Source organism: Misgurnus anguillicaudatus, chromosome 9 (genome assembly GCF_027580225.2).
Source record: "Misgurnus anguillicaudatus chromosome 9, ASM2758022v2, whole genome shotgun sequence".
NCBI classification, from domain to species: domain Eukaryota; kingdom Metazoa; phylum Chordata; class Actinopteri; order Cypriniformes; family Cobitidae; genus Misgurnus; species Misgurnus anguillicaudatus.
Genome location: NC_073345.2, coordinates 13313490 through 13336805, shown reverse-complemented (window position 1 = coordinate 13336805; position 23316 = coordinate 13313490). Strand labels below are relative to the sequence as shown.

The following is a 23316-nucleotide window of genomic DNA, read 5'->3' as shown; positions in this document are numbered from 1 at the left end:
ATAAGATTTACAGAATACATGATAGCTAGACTTTCACTTTATAAAATATTATAACAAAAAAAACATTTGATTTTTAATAGTGACACAGGCTAAATAAAGTCTGATCTGTCATTGATTAAAAAGCAATATATCAAGTGATCTCATATTTTCATTGTAATGGAAAGTATTCGGATCGATTGGTACTTGAATTTGCCTTTGTCTGTGGTTTACAATTGAAGATTTTAAATCAGATGTTTGAAAGATAAAGATACCCTCACATCAGCTCTTCTAGCCATTCTTTATTCTTAAAGGCACATAATAATGTGACAAGCTGCGGCGTTCCCATTATAGTATACAAAACTGTGAATCCGTGGAAAAGCTTTTTACAGAAACGACAAGCAGATGTTCTGAATTGAGTCTGACTGCCAGATTCTCTTTCATATGCTGTTTTTGCATATGCTAAGCATCATTTTAAAGGTGCCATAGAATGTAAAACTGTATTCACCGAGGCATAGATAAATAATAAGAGATCTGTACATGGTCATAAGCCTCAAACAGGATTGTTTACTCATGTAAACTAGGCCTGTAGCGACACAATGCCACACATTTGAGACCAAAACATACCAAAATGACAACCTCTTCACATAATTTCCAACAAAGGCCTGCAAAAAGAAAACTTTTTCTGCGTGCGGCCCCCTTGTGTATGGTGCATTCCTTCGCGGCCCCCCCAAATAAAATTTATGACAAAAACTGTTCTAAAATGTAACATTTTAATTAAACAAAACATTAAGTTATACAAAGTAGTGCTGTTGGTATAGCCTTATTTTTTAAGGTTTAATTACACAGAATTCATGAATGTATTTTATAAAATGTCATAATACTGGGGCCCCCCTGGCACCATCTCGGAACCCAGTTTGAGAACCACTGGTTTACTCAACATTTACTCATGCTTTGGTCATATACATGTCAAATACATAACATGAGACTAACGCTAGCCAGCTTATATTATTGTGATTCAGTACGCCAATGTCAACTAATGGAGCCAAGCAATGTCAAGGCTAGGGCTGCACATAAGCTGGTGCGCAGTGCTCATTAATGAATGCATGTTTTTATGAGCACTGAAAACAGATCAAACTCGCCTGAAAAATCCACCGGAAAAATATGTCAGTCGGAGACAACTTAATAAAAAAAGTTTGTCCGTTAAGGGCTTCTGTAGAAACATGGTGGCACAAAATGGCGACTTCCACATAAGAGGACCGTTTGTGTATGTAGATAAAAACGTCTCATTCTAAGGTTATAAAAACATAACGGTTCATTATAAAAAGGTCTTTATACACCCCTGATAATATAGTTTTGTATATTATTTTGCATTTCTGTCAAGAGATCCTTTTAAAAATTACACACTGCACCTTTAAAACAAACTTTAAACTCATTCCTGATATCTGATTGGTTGTTTGAAATGTTGTCCCAGGGTCAACATAATGTTGCCCTGAGGATATCAACCACTTGGCAGAATCAGGAGAGCCAAAATATGACTGTCCTTCAAAATGAAATTGCTGATCCAAACACCTAAATTTATTAGAAATTCAGGGGTGCCCAAACATTTGCATACGACTTTAAATTAAATTATAGGAAAGGCAAAAATATATATTTTTAAATATATTTCAAGATAAAAAAATGGCCAAAAAAAATACAGATTGCCCCACAATCACATGCAATCGAAGTACCGTGCAGAGCGAAACAAGACCAAACCTCCAAGTACCCCTAAATTGGCTGCGAAGGCCTTGATGGTGACACACTTTATTCCTGTTTATCCTGATACCTTTAATTCCACTATTGCTCACAAATTTGTGTTTTATGATATCAAACAGTGATCATATAGCCATAATATTGTGTCATTTAATCCAATTTAAATAAAGAATACAGGCCTCAGTTTATTTGTAATTTAATAATACTCACTTATCTGTAACTTCAGGTTTGTTTGTAAAAACTACTTAAATAAGTATATAACTAAAGCCTGGTCTAGTCCTGGATTAATCTAAACTCTGTCAGGGAAATCGCCCCATAAATTATAATAGACGTTTGCCCTTAATCTCCCGCCTGTGGTTTGGCTACAATGAGGAATTGTTGAATGGTTTGTGAACAAATTGAAAATGCTTAACAAATAGGGACAAATTGTTTAATAGTTTTATTCAAAGTTTGCACACAGCAAGACATTGTTCTTGTGTATTGCATTGTGTCTGTAGCTTGCGGTGTAGACACAGTGTCAGCGTTCGCGTTGCCAATTCATTTCACTTAAGACCGTTGGCATATTGTTCATCATATTTGAGGTGGCGATTTAAAGGAGATCTGTTGTTGGTAGAGGTGAAATTGCACACCGCTCTGCTCTCAGGAAACAAACGTCATGGTGTGTCACCAGCTGTCACCTAATAGTTTCTGTCATTAGTGATTGATTTCACTGCGCCAGCAGAGATGACACTGTCATTTTTATTGAACTGTGTCTTAAAAAGGATCCGCAGAGGGAAGGAAATATAACGTTTTGACCACTTACCTCATCCGGCCTTCCCATTTCAATAAATGGTTCAAACTTGCAACAGATGTCTGAGTTCAGAATGAATGACAGAATGGATGGTGCCAGGATATTTCAGGAACGAACCCAGATGCAGACTTTGATAAACACAAAAGGGGGTTTATTATCAAAACAGAAATCAAAAACCCACAATAGAACAGGATAACTAAAAAACTAAACAGACTTGACTAAAACAAACAATTAACTTGACAAATACTTCACTTCCGAATGACAAGACTAACTATAACTTGACTAGACACCGGGAATGTTACTAAACAAATCACCACAAGACAGCAAGCACAAGGGCATTAAATAAGGGAGCAAATCAAGAGGGCAACAGGTGACATGAGTTAAACAATAACGCATGTGCATCCGATGAAACTTTTATATATTATTTCATAAACTTCATTTGTTATGTCAAAGTATAAATGTTGATTTGAAAGATCTACTATGATGTCCATTTTACGTGAATGGTTTTGCTAAAATTCCAGTAGTCATTTTGTAAATATAAAACATATAATTTATTTAAAAGGTTATTTTCCACCTCAGGACAAATGCATATATACACAGAAATAACAGTGCTAATCTAAATAATATTAGAGGAGACGCCACCCCTAAGGTGATCCACCGATGTCAAGGCCATAGCACTCTCAGCCTGAGGTGGAAAATTTGATTACTTTGAAAGTTCATTTTAAATGAAACCATAAAAAAGCCAATTTAATATTTTTTTAGTTTAGATCTGAAGATAAGCATAATATTCCTGCCACACGCTGAGTTAATCCTTGAAAGGAGTGTTTATGTCTTCAAAAATAACTCAACGGGGGAAAATACATCAGCAGAAGCTTTCACATATTAATCATAAGTGAGCTTGTTAACAGCGATGAATTAACATATGACTCGAACCTGGAGCTCGAGGGCCAGAGAGAATAGGAAACTAATAATAAACTATAAGTTTTACATTACTGACATTATGACCGCACTTTAATGACTATAGCAAACATATTATTATTCATTGTGTATTTATTAAGTAATCTACATAAAATGTGAGACAACAGAAAACTCACACAAGAGTTCTCTGTCTGATGTACTGGGACAATTTAAATAAAGATTTTACCAAAGGTTTTCACCATACTGATACACTGTAAAAATTCTTTGCTGCCTTAATTTTTTTATGTTGAATTTAAACTAAAAAATTTAAGGCAGCAACGTTTTTTTACACTGAAGCTTACACTGTCAAAATCTAAATGATCGGCTGCTGTGATGAGTCCAAGACTGTGTTCACAGTACATTGGTTGGCTCTGTGTACGGAAAATCTTCTCAATTGTGCAGCTGTTGTGTTTTAATCAGACACCAGGGTTCAAAGCTTTAGGATCAATCCCAGCAAATCTGTCACATCTCAATCATAACCACAACATTAAGGGGGCGTTCACACCAAGGCGTTTACACCAGTGGTGGCTTATGTTTCCAATGGAAGCGGCACACTTAAAAAAATGCCAGCAGCTGGCGTTTTTTTTTTTTTTTTTGAAAAGTTGAAAAATATTAAACTTTGTGTGAAATGCTCAGCTCATCAATGTGACTTATTACCCGGCTGTCCAATCGTAGTAGAAAAGGGGCGGGACAAATATTACAACAACCAAATGGTGCATTGTTCAACAATTGATAAACAAAGAAGAAGTATCATAGCAAACAAAGTGCTAAGTTGAAATAAAGCTGGCAAGCTTAGGGGGGCCTGTACACCAAATAGTGTACACCTATTTTATGTCAATGTCATCAATTCCAGCCAGGAAATAATCTTTGTGTTAATCAAAACAAGTGTACTTGCATTGAATGTGAGTTCTACATTAAATATAGTAAAATATTCCAGTTAACAAGTCATTTAAGCATTGCAATAGAGGTTTGTGCATTTCTTTTAATGCTTTTTGGTATAGTGGTGTGCCGTATGTTTTTTTACTTATTAAAACTGTGCCGTGACAGAAAAAAGGTTGGGGAACACTGCTATAGATCTATAGTCGATGTCTGCCTGGTGTTTTCAGCCACGTTCAAACACTTTGGTGTACACACCCCCTAAGGGGCCGATCACACCAAACGCGTTTATGGCAGTTGCAGGCGCCCTTTTAAAATGATTTTTTTATGTGCAGTGAGCGTTATGCACGCTGTTTATGCACGTTTTTTGCTGCCTGTCGTAGCACGTGTTTTTAAAGGAGCGCAGAGTGTGGAAAAGCGGTCGACAGTCACTCACTTGTCTCCTGTGTGTTTGTGCACCTCTCACCCTTGATCAAGGACAGAGCAAGCGTCCTCTTTTTAAATGTCCCCTTCTTTTAGTGTTTTTTGAAGCTTTGAATGTGTTTATAGTGCGCAATATAACATGTGTTCATGTTTCACATGTAAAAAAAGTGGTATTTTTCACACAATTTACTTATGTGTATAACACTGTTTTCACTGTCCTCAAAACGGTCTGTGCCCGTACTCCTTAAGTGAGGGTTTCCAAAAAATCCCTGAGGTAAGGGATTTCTTTAAGAGCGTTGCAACAAAGGTCTTAACTGTCACCCTTACCTAAGTGTTTATACTAAGTATTTTACGGTAGTCTCTGCCAAAACTCGGCAGCGGAGAAGCGGTTGCTATAGTTACAAAATCTCACAGCGTAAACGAATCAACGCACACAGCTCTACAGACGGCGGAATTGTATACAATGAAACATCGCAAATAACAGACTGTAAAGTACCGCATGTATAAAACCGCAAAGTAATTAAAACTGGAAACACTTTAGATTGACGGACGATTAAACCGCTATTCTCCTAATAAATGCGCATCACTTTTCTCTAGAGATTATTCCGATGGTTAGAAATGCGCGTTGGTACTTCATTTTCTTAAATAACCATAATATCAGCCATCGCGTGTGACATTAAGGGACCTGTTATAGTCCCTTAAGGTTTTAAGGGGAAATGTGACTTAAGGACTTTGTAGCAACGCGTAGAAGAACTTAAGGTAATACTTTAGCATTTAAGGGTAAATACTTATTGACAGCCTTAAGGTTCACTTAAGGGTGTTTCTTGCAACCCATTTTTATTATATTTAAGGGATTTCTTAGCTTAAGGACTTTCATGCAACCGGGCACTGATGTCTTCCTTGTTTTATGAAGTCCCTCCTTTAGAAGTACATATTGAGTTCTGACTGTGTAGCTTGTTTAGTGTGCTGTGATTCGATAGCAGCTTAGCTTGCTGTTAGCTTAGCTGGGGACAGACGTATTCCTGTGGGTGGAGTTTAGTCAAAAACTGTTCTAGTGACGTCATTAAAACAGGAAGTAGAGGGCTGTAGTCCAAACCGACCATTCGCTGTAGGCTTTGAAAGGCGAATTCTGTTAAAGAAAATATATCACCTGGCAGTTAACTTTGAACTTTATCATTTTACAGGTATTATTTATGCTATTATAGCAACATTACACACTAACTAGGGTTTAAGAAATGAAATCAGGAAGAAGGTGACCTTTAAAGTTTCTGCTAATATGACAGTTAGCAGCAAAAGAGTGCTCACGCTTAAATTTTGACTGACAGGACAGCTGCATCTGTGGTTGCCTAGCAATATAAAAAGCCGTATATTACTGCCTGATGAACGTTATTGTGTGAACTCTTTCATTCTGGGGCTTGTGAACGGCACGCTCTCTCAGTTTAACGTCGTTCAATAGGGTGCCAGATTTCTATAGAGTCTTCCAGATGAAAACCCGGCTAAAACACACTGTAAAAAGGCTTTAATGTGTAGCGGAAAAAACACCCAATCTGGCAACACCAGCCACTGCCATCGCTGCATGCGTCATCAAAACAAAACGCAGCGTGGAGGTGAAAGCAGCATGTAGGCGACAAAGCAGTTGTTAAAAATTAAATAACATCATATTTGTCCCAAATCGTTGACGATTAACATAGGCTGCTAACGCATATTCTGGATGTTGAAATAGACTCTGACTAAGCTCACACTATTTAACGTGCATGTGCGGTGTGCGATATGCGAGTTGTCCTATACGCGACGCCACGCAGCACTTCTCGCCCGGTGTGCACCCGGCTAGCCTTTCAAGGTATGTGCAAGCAAATACAAAAATAAAAGACAGTCAATGCTAATGTAAACCCTGGTTGGATAAGGATTTAAAGTTGGCTATGAAGATGAAATCTGACGCATTTAGCTTCAGTGTTAAAACTGATAAAATAATTGCTGTCTGTGGTTCTATATGGGCTATAATGGCAATCATTAAAAAAAAAGAATATGGGAAAAAAATAACTATTAATTAGTTCATTTTTGGAACTGTGAACTAGTTCAAAATTTTGAAGTATGAACTATGAACTGAACTGAACTTTGAACTAGCTCATGTAGAAAGTGAACTTTCCCAACACTGACTGATACGGTACCATTTAGGTACAGATAGGTATGAATATGCACCATTTAGGTAGAAAAGTGTACAACTTTTGTACCTATTTTCTGAGAGTGCAACATAACTATATGTGAAACATTCAGTTGCTGTTAACAGTCTGTCAGGGACCATTTTCCAGCGGAAGGAAGGCTTTTTAGTGATTTCACTTCAAAGTTGTGTTGAAACATATTTTTTGCTTTTATATTTGTATTGTGTGATAACCGTTGTATAAAAGCAATAAGGTACTTGAGTTGCATTGACATCCCTAACAACACCCTTCAGCCGTGACATTTCCACGACATTGCTTACTTACAGTATGCCTACATTTTCCAAAAATACTTTCATTCACCATGAGGTATTTTAGATCTAAGGTTATGTAGATATTAGATGTAGCTGCTCGTATGCTGAGATTACATTCATGTTGCAATTCACCATAAGCGCTGGGAAACATCTTAATAATTCATTTTTTGAAAACGTGCTATACTTGCATATAATTTCCTCTGAAGCAACATTTCAAACGCATCTGCTTGCAGCATAAATATGGTAAAAACTCTGTTAAGACAAAGCTCACTACACACAGTGCAGTTTAGGTGCTTAACTTTGACAATCTTCTGGAAATTTTGATCTATCGACTTGTATGCCTGAAAGTCCGGTCCTCACTGCTGTTTATTCTGATTCTTATAATTTGATATTTTTGTTTTGACAGCCCTGCCCAAAGCTATATTCAAAGGTACACCATCTGTTAAGAAAGCTTTTATTTATTCCCCCAGTGAATATATACAGCGTGCTCAGCAAATGACAAAAACATTGAGCTTATAATAACTAATTGATTCTTTTTCTTTCGTTGTATGAAGTATTTGTCACCATAAGTGCTGCTGTCGCAAATACGCCAGCGGTGCGCTTGTCAGAAAACACACAGCATTTTAAAGACCTTTCCTGCCGAAATAACCCAATTCTCCAAATTCGTACTCAGTGGGACGTGTGTCGCCCACCAATCCATCAATACCATAACACGTCACGCAGGCTGTCAATGAGATGATGCTTTGTGTCAAACTGTTTCCTGCAGTGCGTGGAGGAGCAGAATTACCCCATCGTGTTTCGAAACGATTTCGTGTGTCCCGCCGAACTGTTCTGTGTTTTGATTGAACACAATCTCTTGATTGAGACACTTCCGAGTCGCTCACCGAGAGCATTTCTCATCATCGCTCGGGGGAGACGGCCCCGGTGCTTCGAGATGAACGTCACAGATACTGTAGAGAAACAAAAATAGCCGTGGAGCCATGAGCAGAAATCAATACCATAGCTAACATTTCCAAACAGACGCATGTCCTGCTCCTGTTCATGCTTTACTTTAAGAGTTTTGACGTGACGGGATATAGTACAACAGCAAAGCCTCCCTTGGCACTTTTCCGTGTGTCGGAGAAGACAGATCTTCAGCCTGATGGACTTTGATTCGGTTTTGCTGTCACAATCACAGACGATGAGAAATCCTAGCAAAACGCTGGTCTGTCTAAACTGCCAGTTTAGACCAGTTTAAATCCAATTTCCCATTAGCATAACCATCTTGGCTGCTCCTTACCATTTATTTTTCCCAGCAGGATTTCCAAGGCTTCTAATAAGCATTTGAGACTGATTCAAATTCACTGCCCTATTGAGAAAAATCAGCTCTGGATGTCCATTACATACCAATGTGGTTTCCCAGCACTTGTTCATGCCATGGCGCAGTAAATGCATCTGCACTGATTTGTTGCGTCCCGCAGCTCTTTGAATAAATACTATGAACATACATTCAAAGCTGGTTATGCTGTGTCTGCATGTTTTCAAGAACACAGAGGTAAATACAACCTATTCATGACGAATTGGAAGCTGGATATGAGTGGGAGATATTGATGTGGATATACACTTGCATTTATGCATTTGGAAGACGCTTTTATCCAAAGTGACTGACAGTACATTCAAGCTATACAGAGTAGCCTATATGAAGAGCTCACATGCAAAACTCTTTAAGTGCATCCCCTTATGTTTTCTTGTAAATTAGCATTTTTAATCGGGTGCTTATGTTTAAATTTAGTCATTTCACTTTAATGTCAATGAAAAGGTTTACGATGCAACAAACACATATTTTAAAATGACGAGCAACACAAATGACACTTCGAACACATATTTTAAATTCACGGCCTCGGAAGAGCACTGCAAAAATGACTTTCTTACCTAGTATTTTTGTCTTGTTTTCAGTAAAAATATCTAAAAAAAAAAAAAAAGTCTTAAATTAAGATGTATTTTCCTGATGAGCTAATGACCTAGGAAAATAAGTCTAGTTTATAGACAAAAAAAACTTTAAGTAAATTAGTGCTTAATACAAGCAAAAAATCTGCCAATGAAATAAGACAAATTGGTAACACTTTACAATAAGGTTCATTAGTTAACTACATTAGTTAACATGAACTAATTATAAACTGCCCTTTATTGATCTTTGTTAATATTAATTTCAACAATTACTAATACTTTATTAAAATCTTGTTAACGTTAGTAAATGCACTGTGAACTAACATGAACAAACAATTAAAAGCTTTATTTCTATTAACTAACATTAACAAAGATTATTAAATACTGTAACAAATGTATTACTCATAGTTTGTTCATGTCAGTTAATACATAAATTAATGTTAACTAATAAACCTTATGTGTAATGTTTTACTGAAAATTTTTCTTCAAATAAGTTTACTTGTTCATAAACAGTTAATTCAAGAAAAATGTTCTAATTCCATTGGCAGATTTTTTATTTTTTTATTTATTTTTTGCTTGTTTTAAGCACAGATTCGCTTAAATTTGATATTTTTTGGCTAAAACCTAGACTAATTTTCCTAGGTCATTTTGCTCATCAAGAAAATACATTTTAATTTAAGAATGTTTAGATTTTTTACTGAAAACAAGACAAAAATACAAAGAAAGTCATTTTTTGCAGTAAGAAGTCACCAGCCGCCACTGGTCAGTAATTCAAATGTCTTGTTTTCATAAATTTCACTTTAGTCATTTCTTAACAAATTTGACCGTTAGCTTAGCCTGACGTTGCCATACTCAATTCTAGTCAGAATTTGAGTCTGATACCGCTCCATTGAGCTATAATTATGAGGCGTGTCTCAACTGAAAAATGCCTCTGCACTCAATTGGATAGACCTACGACCAATCAGAGCAACCGAGTGTGTAACGTATGTTGAAATTACGTCTTTGCAGCCTGACCTAACTGGTAGTTATTCGCTACAATGACACTAACATTGTGATTATACCGAGTTAGCGAATGTACATCAACACCTATTATGTTTACAACATTTCGTTTATATCACAACATGAAGTATTTACTAAGTCATAGAGTAAGACTATCTCTTACCATTTGTACGTTAGGTGAACTTCATCCACGGCGATAGCCATTACGTTTGCTTGAAAATATTGGAGCCTAGCATGTCCCTCCACTCAACCACAATTCCGGGCTTCCGAAAAGAAGCTGGCAACGACCGCTAATTATATCCATCTCGTCGTGCACGCTGAGTTGCATCGCCGTGATAACGTTAGCCATTTCAGTTGCGACCAACTTTTGCCAATTAGGACATCAACAAATGCCCTGCTCGCGTTTCTCTGTTCCTCTTTTAAAATCAATGCTCTGTCGATATCTTTTAGTACAGACTCAATGTCAGAATCCACACATCTGAACTCTACAGCGGCATATTCATAAATGTAAAGTTACAGCCTCAAAACCTAATTTTATTGCTTTTTGCTCAGAATTAAAAGGTTTAACTGAATCTCTTTGTAAATTAAAGAATAACAAAAAAAGCAGTTAAATCATACCAGATTTTAAATAAGGTTTTGAATTCTCCTGTAATTTGAGATATGATATTTAGATGAACTTTCCTACCCCCTACTTGAGTAAAAATATAACAATTATTTTATGTATGTTTTTTCTTTATTTATTTTCTTTCTTTATTTTATTATTATTTGTTTATTCATTTGTAAATCCCTCATAAAAGAATGTTTGTTCTTATTACTTTATAATACTATATTATTGTATAATACTATTTGTATGTATAATACAAATGTTAATTGTTACTGACAATAATGGTAATAAAAAAAAAAAAAAAAAAAAAAAAAAACTCTACAGCGGCAGCCATTCAACACACGCGCTCTTTGGTGACGTGGTTCATTACGTTACTGTTGATTATCTGTCCATCATCGTATAAAGCCCGCCCTGACAATTTGATTGGTTCGCCCAGCTCTAGTCCCAGAGCCATAGAGAAACAGAGTTGTGCCAACGGAAGTCCAGAAGCTCGGCCGTCACGTGATTCACGCAGACTTCAGTTAGTTCCTAGAAGCCCATAGTGAGCCATTGAAATACATTGAGTTAGAGGCAAAGAGCTGTGATTTTTCTTAATTTATAGTCAAGAAACGATTTTTTTTTTACAATATTTCTATATCACATCAAAATGTGAATGTAGTATTGTTATGTAGTTATATAAACAAAACAATGTTTTTTGACAAATTAAATCCACCAATATAGGAACATTTGTATGGTCATCTGCTGGTATGTGGCTTGTTAACATGTTTTACGCTGCCTTTAGCCACTTTAAAATGCATCACACTGTACTAATGTAAGTTTATAATGTTATGCTTGTTTATAATGTACAAAGTGAATGTGCTGTGAATGTAACTCATAGTGGTTTAATTTATAAATATACAAAGCACAACATTAAAAAAGACTTTAATATTAATTTATTTTAATTTATTATAAATTATAATAATATTTCTGGCTTAGTGTAGTTTTCTTTTTGTTGTTAATATAAACATCTGATGGGACATAACATCATCTTCACTTTAAATGATTACTAATTTCTTAACTATGTAAGTATACATTTGACAAGTTATTAATAAATAAATTTATTTTATTTTATTTATTAACCAGCAAAACCACAGTGTTAAAAACATTCCACCCATATGTTGATGCATAAATATGCACTTTATACCACCATCACTTTATTTAGCCTCTCTAATTACACAATATTTACAATAATGGATGAATTTGCATTAAGAAAACGAAATTTACCAATACAAGGCTGTTAGTGGTTTGTTGTGTGTTGCTAAAGTTATCCACAGCTTGTCCTAGCCGGACCCGTTTTCTACTAACACCCCCTAAATGTACTAATTAAATGAGAAATAATGCACTACAAACACACTGATGCATAAAGTCATTCGATTTACATGTATTGCTAACATACAATCTTATTTGTCAAGCGTATTAAGTCTTTAAACTTGTATTAAGTTCAACACATTCAATCTTTCTAATGCAACTCTATGGAGCTGACTGTGACTTCCGGGAACTTTGGAGAGACTCCGTGGTCCGCCATTGCTGTAAAAAAACCTTCCATTGGAGTGAACGTACTTGACGTAACTCTCTCCTCCTATGGCTCTGTCTAGTCCTAGCATAGCAGCTCCTCAACGGAGAAACCCCAGACCCATCTTCCCGTTTACAAAATCTTGTGGGCGGGGCTAAGATGGGCTGGCACCCAGGCTACCGTTAGCTGCGAATATCTTCATTTCTAAAAAAAAGTCTCTAGTCAGTCTTCTGAAAAAAGGTAAAACACTCAAAAACTCGGTCCATATCCTATTACATTCTGTAAACCTCCTTTAATGGGGAAAAATTCTTTAACCTTGATGTATGCGCCCCATTCTTCATTCAATTTATCTTCCTTGCACTTTGAGGACTGAAAAATCATTATGGCGTTTCACAGATTTTGCCAACAAAGCAATATTTCTGAATGATCTGAGATTCGGATTAAGCAGATTTAAGCTTTTCACATTTTATCAGTATGTGTGTTACAAGCAAGGCCGTAGCCAGGATTTTTCAAATACAGAGGACATTTATTGTATATAATTTACATTTTTTCCATATTATAGAATAATAATAAACATTTCCAAACTACGACATAGCACAAATGTAACTGTGTCTGTGAGAATTTTGTTGGTGACTAAAAGCATCCAAAATAAATCAATGGTTACATTTCATCATCTGAAGTGCCTTTGCCTAGAAACTGCAAAACTGTGTCATTTTTTAAAGAAGCTTCTTAAATTTTCAATTAAGGATGAATTTTTAAGAGTATAGAAGGAGTTTATATATAATATGGGCTCTTAGTGGCTGCTTTTTCTTCAATATTCAGTGTAAGTCATCTATTTCAAAAAATATATTTTTTGGTTTCTAATAACAAAAATGTATCTGTTTGGCACAGCTATATTTTGTCTACAAAAGTAATTTCAAGCATTTAACCATAAGCCTTCAGATTTAATTATTTTTAAGACCATAGTTAACATTTTAGTTAAGTGACCTTAAACTTTTGAACAGTAGTGTAGGTTTTAATCTCATTGGTAGCCGTATTGCATCCCATATTGTAGGCTACTTGCTGCATAACCTTTAACTTTCTCATCTTCCCTTCTTCTCTGCTCATCTTTTGCTGGCTTTCCAAATGATAGTTAAGTTTGTTACAGCCTTTTCATTTTCATTTGCGATTAGAATTACAGACGTGGACAGACTCTTTCTTACGTTGCATGTTTACATTCTTGCCTTTCTTGCATACTACTCTTGTATAGAAGCAGTGCTTATTATACTTTGTGTTTGCGACCGCTACCTTTGAGCTTGTTGTACTTGCCATCGCTCTCTGTCGTTGCGGATGTGAGGGACTCTGGCGGACTCCACGTGAGGACCAGGCTGTCTGTGAGTGTCTAGCAGCAGCACCCACTGCTCGTTGAGTGGAGAGAATGATACATGCTCTTGCGTCAGTCTCCAACCACGACAGAAAAGATCGCTAGATTTGTCCTTTTTCGCTTTTTTTAAGTTGCAAAATCTAGCGACAAAGTCATCAACAAGTTGGCAACACGGCACTGCTCGGACTGTGCATGTATGTAGTGTATGAGCTAATCCTGCTTCTGGTTGGCTAACAATGGAAATTCAGCCAATCATCATTGATTATGTTGTTGTCCCACCCCCTCTAACATACACAGGCCAATCATTATGTGTTTCCCACCCCTTAACACACGCAAGAGAAAAACATTGCCTGTCTGATGAGAGTGAGATTAATTATACTAATGCGCAGCATTTTAATGTCAGTAACACAGTCTATGGTCAGTAACGCTGTAAGGAAATGACGTTATATATAATTATATATAACGCCGTTATTTCCATCACTCCACGTGATGGTCCGTAGATGCAAGGATTGTCTCGTCGGCTATTTACACATCAAAATGAAACGAAACTTCAAGAAAAAACTACCGAGGACATGACCTCGGTGTCCTCAATGGTAGCTACGGCCATGCCTGGAAGTTCAACATAAGACCTTTTGCGCAGCAAACACAATGTTCTGAGCTTCAGGAACATACAAGAAAAGTGTGTATATTTGCCATAACAGGTACTCCGACTATGAAAACTTGCATGCTTTAATTCTTTGAATTTGCCTTCAACTACTAAAATTCATTGATAAAAACACATTAAATATTTTCAGTAGCCTACTCAATAAAACCAACATGTAATACTCATTTTAATCTATAGAGGCCTCCATTATGTTTCACGCTTTGAAATTGATGACGTGTAATGGTTATTGTGAAATATTACTACATGAGGTACAGACCAAATACCGCCACCTGTGTGATTTTATAACTCTCATCTTTTGTTTCACATCATTTTATAATCTACTGATTGAAGACTTGGTTATCGTGTTTACCTCGCTGTAGTTTTAATAGAACAGGTTTTTTGCAACCATTTGATGTTATGTATATGATGAAAAACAAAATGGCAAAGATTTTTTCCAGTATATTAAAACTACGACATTTGTACTGTTTTTATTTTCACATTCAAAGTGCCAATCCCAGTGTTAATATATTAAACAATACATGTGGTCATAACCTACCTTTTAAGTAGTTTGTTAATGAAAAGTACAAATATTTAAAACGGCGCTTCAATAATATGATATCTTAAAACTGCTGAACTTTGCTGTTATCAAGAGAATTAGCAAAACACTGTGCAAAGTAGTTTAGCATACTGTAGATGGTAAGCATTTCATACAGCAAGACTTCCCTGGGGTATTTCATGTCAAATATCCAATTAAACAGTATGTGTTGTGTTTTTCTCTTTAACTGCATTAAATATATTTTTAACATTAACTTCTTAGCTCAACAATTGTGATTCTGTCTCTATCTGCAATCCCTGGAGTTTTAAAGTCAGCATTTCATTTCCAGCAACTGCAGCATGCCGTGTTGTGCCTTTGATAAATAAACTTAGACTTGACTTTGACTTGATAATTCAGTTTTATTTGAAATATATTAATGGAAAGATTAAATTGGTTGACAGTAGCAGTAACCACCCATGGCTTAGTTTGTACTGAGATACAAACAGCATTGTGTTTGGAATGTATTTTTTCAGAGGCTAAAACATAACATATTCCAAGATTCAAAGATATTTAAAAAGATATTTACTTGTTATCATCTTTGAGTATTAATTTGCTAAATTATATAAAGCTGGGGTCTCCAACCATGTTCCTGGATAGCATCTGTCCAGCAGATTTCAGTTCCAAACCCAATCAAACACACCTAAACCTTATCAAGTACAAAAATTTGAGGCAGGTGTGTTGGAGTAAAGTTTGAACCAAATGATGAAGGACAGGTGCCCTCCAGAAACAACATTGGAGACCCATAGTATAGATCAGGGGTGTTCAACTACTCTTCTTCGAGGGTCAGATTTAAAAAATGTCAATATGATGCAGGCCAAACTTTTACCCTATTTTTGCCTTTCATATTTTTTACTTTTATGTTATAACTTATGTTGTTTTTGTTACTTTTCATTATAGGTAATATATTAAAAAGCACGCAGTTTCAAAAAAGATGCACACTTCTTATATCCAGTATTTTTGCCTTTTAATTACTATTAATATATATATTCAAAAATTGCAGTTTAACATTGTGCAAGAGCCAAATGTTAATAGTTCAACTAAAAAAAGTGCAAGAGTAAATAATCAACACATGTATTTTTGTTTAGCACTAATTGTAATTCAAAGATCAAGATCAAGATTTTTTTGTTTATAACTGTTTAACTTTCATAATTGTTATATTTCAAGTATTTACAACATATAGCCAGTCTTCTCCTAATGACTAAAATTGCACTTCATGTTTTCTTTTTTAATATTTTAAAGATGTATATGCTAAACCGCCTTTTCATTTTACACTACATTCACACACATCTCTCTAAGTCGCCCCCTAGTGGCAGTCGTAATTAAATTTCAGTTTAATCGTAAATCCATGTCAACATGGGAGAGAAGCTCATTCCAGTGCAAGAGCCTTTAATCTACGAATAAATTTTTAGTTAAGAATTTACTTATCAGTTTTTAAAGGATTCAAGTGTAACTGATATAATATTTTTTATATAATTTTCACCTGGGACACAGTGTTTTGATTGGAACATACTGAAATGCATCTCTTCTATCGGCATGTCACATGCGCTGTAGTCGCACAAGTTTTTTTTTAATGCATCAAAAGCTCAAATTGCATCCGAAAATGATGCACCCGCAGATGGTTGGCACCCCACATAGCCCCTTTCGACTCTCCTTTCGGTTTATCGGTCGTCATTTGTCACATTGATTTAAAATCAGACTAAGATTGATGGCATGCATCAATCTTAGTTAGAGGGCCGCATTTGGCCCACGGACCACCATTTGACTAGCCCTGGGGTAGACACTGCTAAATGGTATTATTTTTTAAGTGCCCCAGATCTGCTTGGTTACAAACATTCTTCAAAATATCTTCCTTGGTATTCAGCAGGAATAAAGATATTTAAACAAGTTTGAAACAACTTGAGGTTGGGAAAATTATGACAGAAAACTATCCCTTATCACTAGTCAAAATTGAGTGTACAGTAGTTAAAGTTAAAATGACCTGCACGGCCTCAGAGTGCAGCTTAAACTATAAGATTTCCAAAACTGTTCATTGTGGTTTATGGTGCCCTGGTCTAGATTGGGGACCACCAAAAATTTGTTCCTAACACGAGTTTTGGCAAAGCTGGTCGAGCCAAAGAAAATGCTAAACCAGCATGCAAAGCACAAAATACTGCATGCTGGTCTCTGGATTTGCTGGTTTATGCAACGTGAATAGCTTTTTCTCCCACACCTTTGCCTGAACATTCACCTATGATAATCACATTTTCACAGCAACACGCTGGAGAACAGGCAGTCATCCATTTAAATCTAGACCAGAGGCACAAATTCACTCCTCACCTTTACGGCAACAAATTGCAAATTTTGGGTTTTTGTAGATTCCCATTCATCTCCACTGCGCAACTTCTGCAGGTCCACCCCAATAAAGAGGCAGCGTGTGTGCGGCATAGACGAAACCTCGCATGACCCCAAAATATTCTCCCTAAGCGCATAGCATTTCATTTCAAGACAGCTTTAAGGAGAAAGCCCGAGCTGTCACAGCACTATTAAAAAAGCGGCAATCAGAAGAATGTGATTACTGTCGCCGGTGGTAATGTGCCCATGAGGTGAATAGCTCTAGGGTTGGTATTGTGAGTCACTTGAAAAGGAAACGGCACGGTGGTGTCTGATGGCTCTATAGCATCTGATTAAGGTCTCCTCCCTGACTCTTATTACAGTCAGATCTGTTAGCGCGAACCCCAATTTCCTTTCTCATCCTTTACTGAATTTATCGTCTCTTATGCTGATTGCTTCTGTTCCTGTACTGTCATTTCACTCTAGGGCCTGCTGGAGAGGAAGATGGGTCCATTTTTAACAAGACTGCAGAATGGGGAGCGATTTAACTGAATGTTTAAGGAACAAACCAGAGCAAAAGAAGTTGTGTCGCAGGGATAGTGTAATATGTAGATTGACTGTATGTAGGGCTGTGCGGTGTGACCGTGGGGACAATTGGGGCAAAATGTGCCACTTTGTGCTTGTTAAACTTTATCCTATAGGGGCATTTAAAAGACTGGGAGTAGACAGTGATTGCAAAGATTCATACCAAAAAGCTTTTATTAAAACATGATCAAAAAAATGTTAGCGTGGTGTGAATGTTATTTTAATGGGAATTACAAACTGTACACTCTAAAAAATATTTAACCCAGGGCTGGGTACTATATATGTTGTCAAAAAAAGATTAGTAACGTAAAATAAAATATAAGACTTTTGTTTAAATGTAGCCTAAATAAATTGATTGCAACCACTGACCTTAAAAAAATTGATTAAATTAAATGAATAATTTTTTTTCAGTGTAGGACAGAACACATTTCTGGGTTAAAATGACCCAAATAATGAGTTGTTTTAACCCAACTGCTGGGTTATTGTTAATCAACCATGTTGAAACAACCCAGCAGTTGGGTTAAAACAACCCATTATTTGGGTCATTTTAACCCAGAAATGTGTTCTGTCCTACAGTATAGTTACCCAGCCCAACCCAATATTTTGTAACAAAAAAAAAAAGTGTTAAAAAGAAAAATACAAGCAATGTTTTAAAGAAAAAATATTTAATAATTTCTACACTGTCAGATTTTTTTTATCATTTTTCTGAAAGTCTATAATGTGTATAACCATACTGTGTATTTTCAGGGATCACACATACTAATAAATATGTAACTCGAAAGCACTGTAAGTCACTTAAGAAAAAGCATCTGCCAAATGCGTAAACGTAAATGTAAGTATAAAAGAATATCATGATATAAACTCCTACTATTATATAAATCACTGTGCTTTGGTTAACACACACAGACTTCTCACTTTATAAATATGAAAAATATTTTAAAAATAAGAAAATCCCTCTGATGCTATTTTGGGGATTTCTCCCTGAATTTGGCCTACCCAATTTCAAAAGCTTCCCATGCCCACATGCAGAGGTGTACATACAAAAGTTTGGTATAATTTTACAGGAAAGCCTTTGAAATTACATAAAACACTGTTGAAAGTGCTAGACATGGTTGTATGTGTTGTCAGTCCTCTAATAAACACACAAATAAATAGGCGCTTTTTGATGTTTTTTTTTTTTTTCTAAAGTCTGTATTTAAAAGTTTATAACTCTGGACCTGAGTGGTCACAAAACCTGCAGACAGTTTTGTTTGATCGTCAGCTTACAGAGGAAAAAGGAAAATTTTCTCTGCATATTCTATGCAAAAGTTATTCAATTCCAACTGAAGGGAGGAATAATACCTTTTTTGTATTAAATTTCCGCCTAAAAATATTTGAAGTGTCCCCATAAGCACATACAGTGGAATAAATGCAATATCTTTATATCATTTTACAGAAAACCCTTTGAAGTTACATAAAAAGCTGCTGTTTGTGACAAATATTGTTATTTATGTTGTTTTTCATATGATTAAACACCAAATTTCTTTTTTTATGTCTTTGAACGTGGATAACTCTGGTTCTGTGTGCTCTAGCAGAGTGCAAACATTTCTGGTTGTTAGCAGCAGCAGACAGTAAACACCCAAAAAAAAGAATGATCTCTTTACATGGCAAAAATTATTTTCAAGAAATATTTTCTTAGTATTTTTGTCTTGTTTTCAGTTAAAATATCTAAAAATTCTTAAATTAAGATGCTTTTTCTTGATGACTAAAACGACCCAAGAAAATAAGTCAAAAAACAAGCAAAAAAATCTGCTAATGGGGTAAGCACATTTTTCTTGAATTTTCTTGAATTTAGTGTTTAAGATTTGTTTTTAAAAGATTTTTTTGCTTACCCCATTGGCAGATTTTTTTTGCTTGTTTTATTCACAAAATCACTTAAATTTGATATTTTTGGTCTAAAAGCTAGACTTATTTTCTTGGGTTGTTTTGCTCATCAAGAAAAAGCATCTAAATTTAAGAATTTTTAGATATTTTTACTGAAATTTTTCTTGAAAATCATATTTTGCAGTGTAGCATGTCGAATTCAAAAGTTATTCTTTTACTGAAGCGTGTGAAAATACATTTTTCATATAAAAATACTTTTTTTGTTTTGCACATATAATAAATAGCAAGGGATTATTCATGCTTACAACCAAAGAAAATGCTGTGAATGGACTCATTGTTTAGAGTAGGACCTAAAAGAGAAAAAATGGTGTATCATTTGTGGCTATCTGTGCTATCTGAGGCAGTTCAGGCTCAAGTTTCACATATGTTTACGAAAGACGATTTTTTTACCTCATTATTCATTCGACGATTGTTGGATACGTGTTGATAATAGAACAAAAACAATGATGTAGCCTCATTATTGAGAATGAGAGCTTTCATTTGATATAAGACTTGCCCATGTTTGTCATACGTGAAAAATATAAAATATCTGAATATTAAATTATATAAAAAATATGGGGGGTGATAGTGTAAATTAAGTGTAAATAACTTTTTTACAGTAAAATATATGTCAAAGGTATGCATATCTGCAGAAAGTAGAGGTTCTAAGCTTTCAAACAGTAGTTCATATGTGTTACTGGGTCCATGACAGACCATTAAAAATTAAAAGAATATTTTATATTAAGTAATAATAAGTAATTTTGGACCCGGTACAGGGTCCGCAGAGTTAAATTGGATAAGAGTCCCATCAATGATGTATAGGAAGATTATAAATGCTATTGCATTATTACAGTAAAATATATCATTTTATTTATGCAGTGCTGTATTAAAATAGGAATAACTGTAGTATTTAAAGTGACCTGAAAGCAGGTTTTCAGGTCGATAAGAACGCAAGTATAAAATTCTGAAGTTGCATATTCCCATTGGAAAGAAAAGCAATAGGAAACTCCCATGGTGCTGTAATTCATTTAACTCCAGCCTGACTATTTCACATTGAAATGACCTTAATGGCTCATTAAATGTCTTAAATAGCTCTGAAAAATCCATCCAAAGCAGAAAATACAGACAGACGCACATTCATTGCCCTGAGGTGACGTAACAAATTCATGATGCTTGGCAAGACTTTGTGGATGGCTGGTTGAGGTGCAAAGTAAAAGTTTCTTGACGGTTGTTAAGTGTAAAGACAGCAAAAAGGAGACGCTAGTTAAAGAAAAGAGCAGCGTGCGCATAAATCGCGTTCGCCGGCTGTGTGGCGTGTCACGGAGGTTTCTGCGAACGTGAATGAAGGGCAGGAGAGAACGGTCTAGATCCACACATTTCTGCTGTGCGATGCTACTATGGCATGTATCTGTCAAAATGTGATTAATAATGAAGCATAAGAGAGTCTGAGCCAAAAAAAACCCTCTTTGGAGTCGTTGGAACAGCTGTGAGAAATAATACACGCCATCTTATTTAAATGTGAAATTGTGAAATAGAGAAAAGGACGGGCTGGCAAAATATATGACTTCACTATGTACTCAAATGATTGACAGGTAAGACACTTAACTGTAGGATGCTTGTCTTTCTTATTTACTAATGGAAATACAAAGGAGAGGATAGATTTGATGAAATCAGTTCATCAGAGTGCTTTGCAGAGGTTTGATGGCTCTGTACTCCTGCTGGGCAGAAACAGGTGCAATACTTCTGTCATGGGCGTCAGAGCTGGAGAATTTGTTACACTATAAAATCTGTAAGGAAACCAACCATTACTGCCTTGATTCGTTTTCTATTCTTCTCCTGTGCTCTCTGACCTGTCCGTCTCTCTCTCTCTCTCTCTCTCTCTCTCTCTCTCTCTCTCTCTCTCTCTCTCTCTCTCTGCCCCAAGGTGATGTTTGAAACTAAATTAATCAAAAGATTCATCTACTTTGTAGCCTTCTGTGGACAGTGGGGGCCCTGCAGGAAGGTCTATTTCACAACACTGAGAGAAACCTGTTCATTTCATCACAACACTCAGATGAATTACGATCACAGTGTGCAGATGGACTGAAGGTCTGGGTTGTACATCATGTGCCAGATTCTAGTTGTATAAAATGTCTATATAAGTCAATCCACAGAAGTGCCACAAATTCAGGTCTGTACGAAGTTGAAATGATCTTCAAATTTATTTGTATATTTGTATTGCATGCGTGAATTTAATGTGGGTGAACTAAAATCTACGTTTTTTTCATGATTTGAGCTAATTTTAACAATGTCCCAAAATTGGTCAATACTAAAAGAAAAGAGAAAATGTACAATATACAGAAAACAAAAATAAATATCAATGCATCTTGATTTTTACTCGACTTTTGGGACCTATTAGCTGTTAGGATATTTCAGAACTATTTTCTGTTCTCTGTTATGTTTTAATTTATACAGCTATTGCAAAAATGCATCTTTTTTATCTTATTGTTAAATGTAAGATTTACAAGATGTCAAGTTCTTTTATATAAAAAATTACATTGTGTGCCCCATCCTTGTGACCCTGAGAATCAAGGTTTGATTTTTTAAAATCTTAAAGATTTACCTTAAAGAGTAACTAAACCCTAAACCAACTTTTTTTAGTTAATGATCTGTAAGAATGGGGCTTTATTTGTGCTGTCCATTGATTTGAGTAATTTTTTTGACATTTGGTTATAAAGTGCTTCAATGCTACAATATTTGGTGTAAAAACGTCTGAGTGCTGCCCTCTTCAGGTTGAACGGTGGCTACTGCAGTTGAATTTTCCTATTGGATGTTGCGGTACTACATGACGTAAGCGGTTCGACGTGATGTAAGCAGGTTCAAGCTCACCACGCCCTTGTTGCGATCTCACCACACACTTGGTACGAGCTTAGTTCATCCCCTCTATCTTCGTTGGGGTCTGCCCACTTTTCTTGCATTTTTCAAATATTGCCAGTGGGTGGAGTCAGGCTCTGACCAGGGGCTTGGTTACTCTTTAAGGACAAAGTATAGTCTATTTTTTCAGTGCGCTGTTTTTTAAGTGTGCGTGAACGTCTGTGCATGGTCAAATGCACAGCCTTGCAAAGTATAGTCACATATACGCAACTCAGGCAACGATGTCAGTTAGTAGACACACCCCTTAATGTTGATTGGCTACAAGTGTGTTTTGGTACTCGGCCTGACTTCCTTTTCCAAAGTGTCTCTATCATGCACCCCGCCTTTAACAGTGTTTCTGTCATGAATGACGAAGAACGGGACCCAAGTGCAAGGGTTTTGATGAACTCAAAAAGAAAACTACTTAATCTTCTTGGCTCTTTGACTTAAATACAGAGTTGTCACACGAAGCAAACAACAACACTCAAAAAATGGCTGGGTTGTTTTTGACCCATAATGGGTAAATATTGGACAGAACACACACGCTAGGTTAAAAATAACCCAATGCTGGGTTGTTTTAACCCAAGTGCTGGGTTATTATACCCCATGGTTGAATAACAACAACCCAACATTCGGTCATTTTAACCCAGCATTTGTTCATCTGTCCAATATTTACCCAATATGGGTAAAAAAATAACCTA

At 35.9% G+C, this 23316-nt stretch overlaps 1 long non-coding RNA gene across 1 annotated transcript; it reads right to left on the bottom strand.

The window, feature by feature from the left end:
• Positions 1-2150: 2150 nt before the first annotated feature.
• LOC129423422 (uncharacterized) lies at positions 2151-2569 on the bottom strand. Its single transcript, XR_008637721.2, has 2 exons — positions 2531-2569; positions 2151-2405 (listed from the first exon to the last, which is right to left on the bottom strand). It is a non-coding gene; the product is annotated as an uncharacterized lncRNA (long non-coding RNA).
• Positions 2570-23316: the final 20747 nt, after the last annotated feature.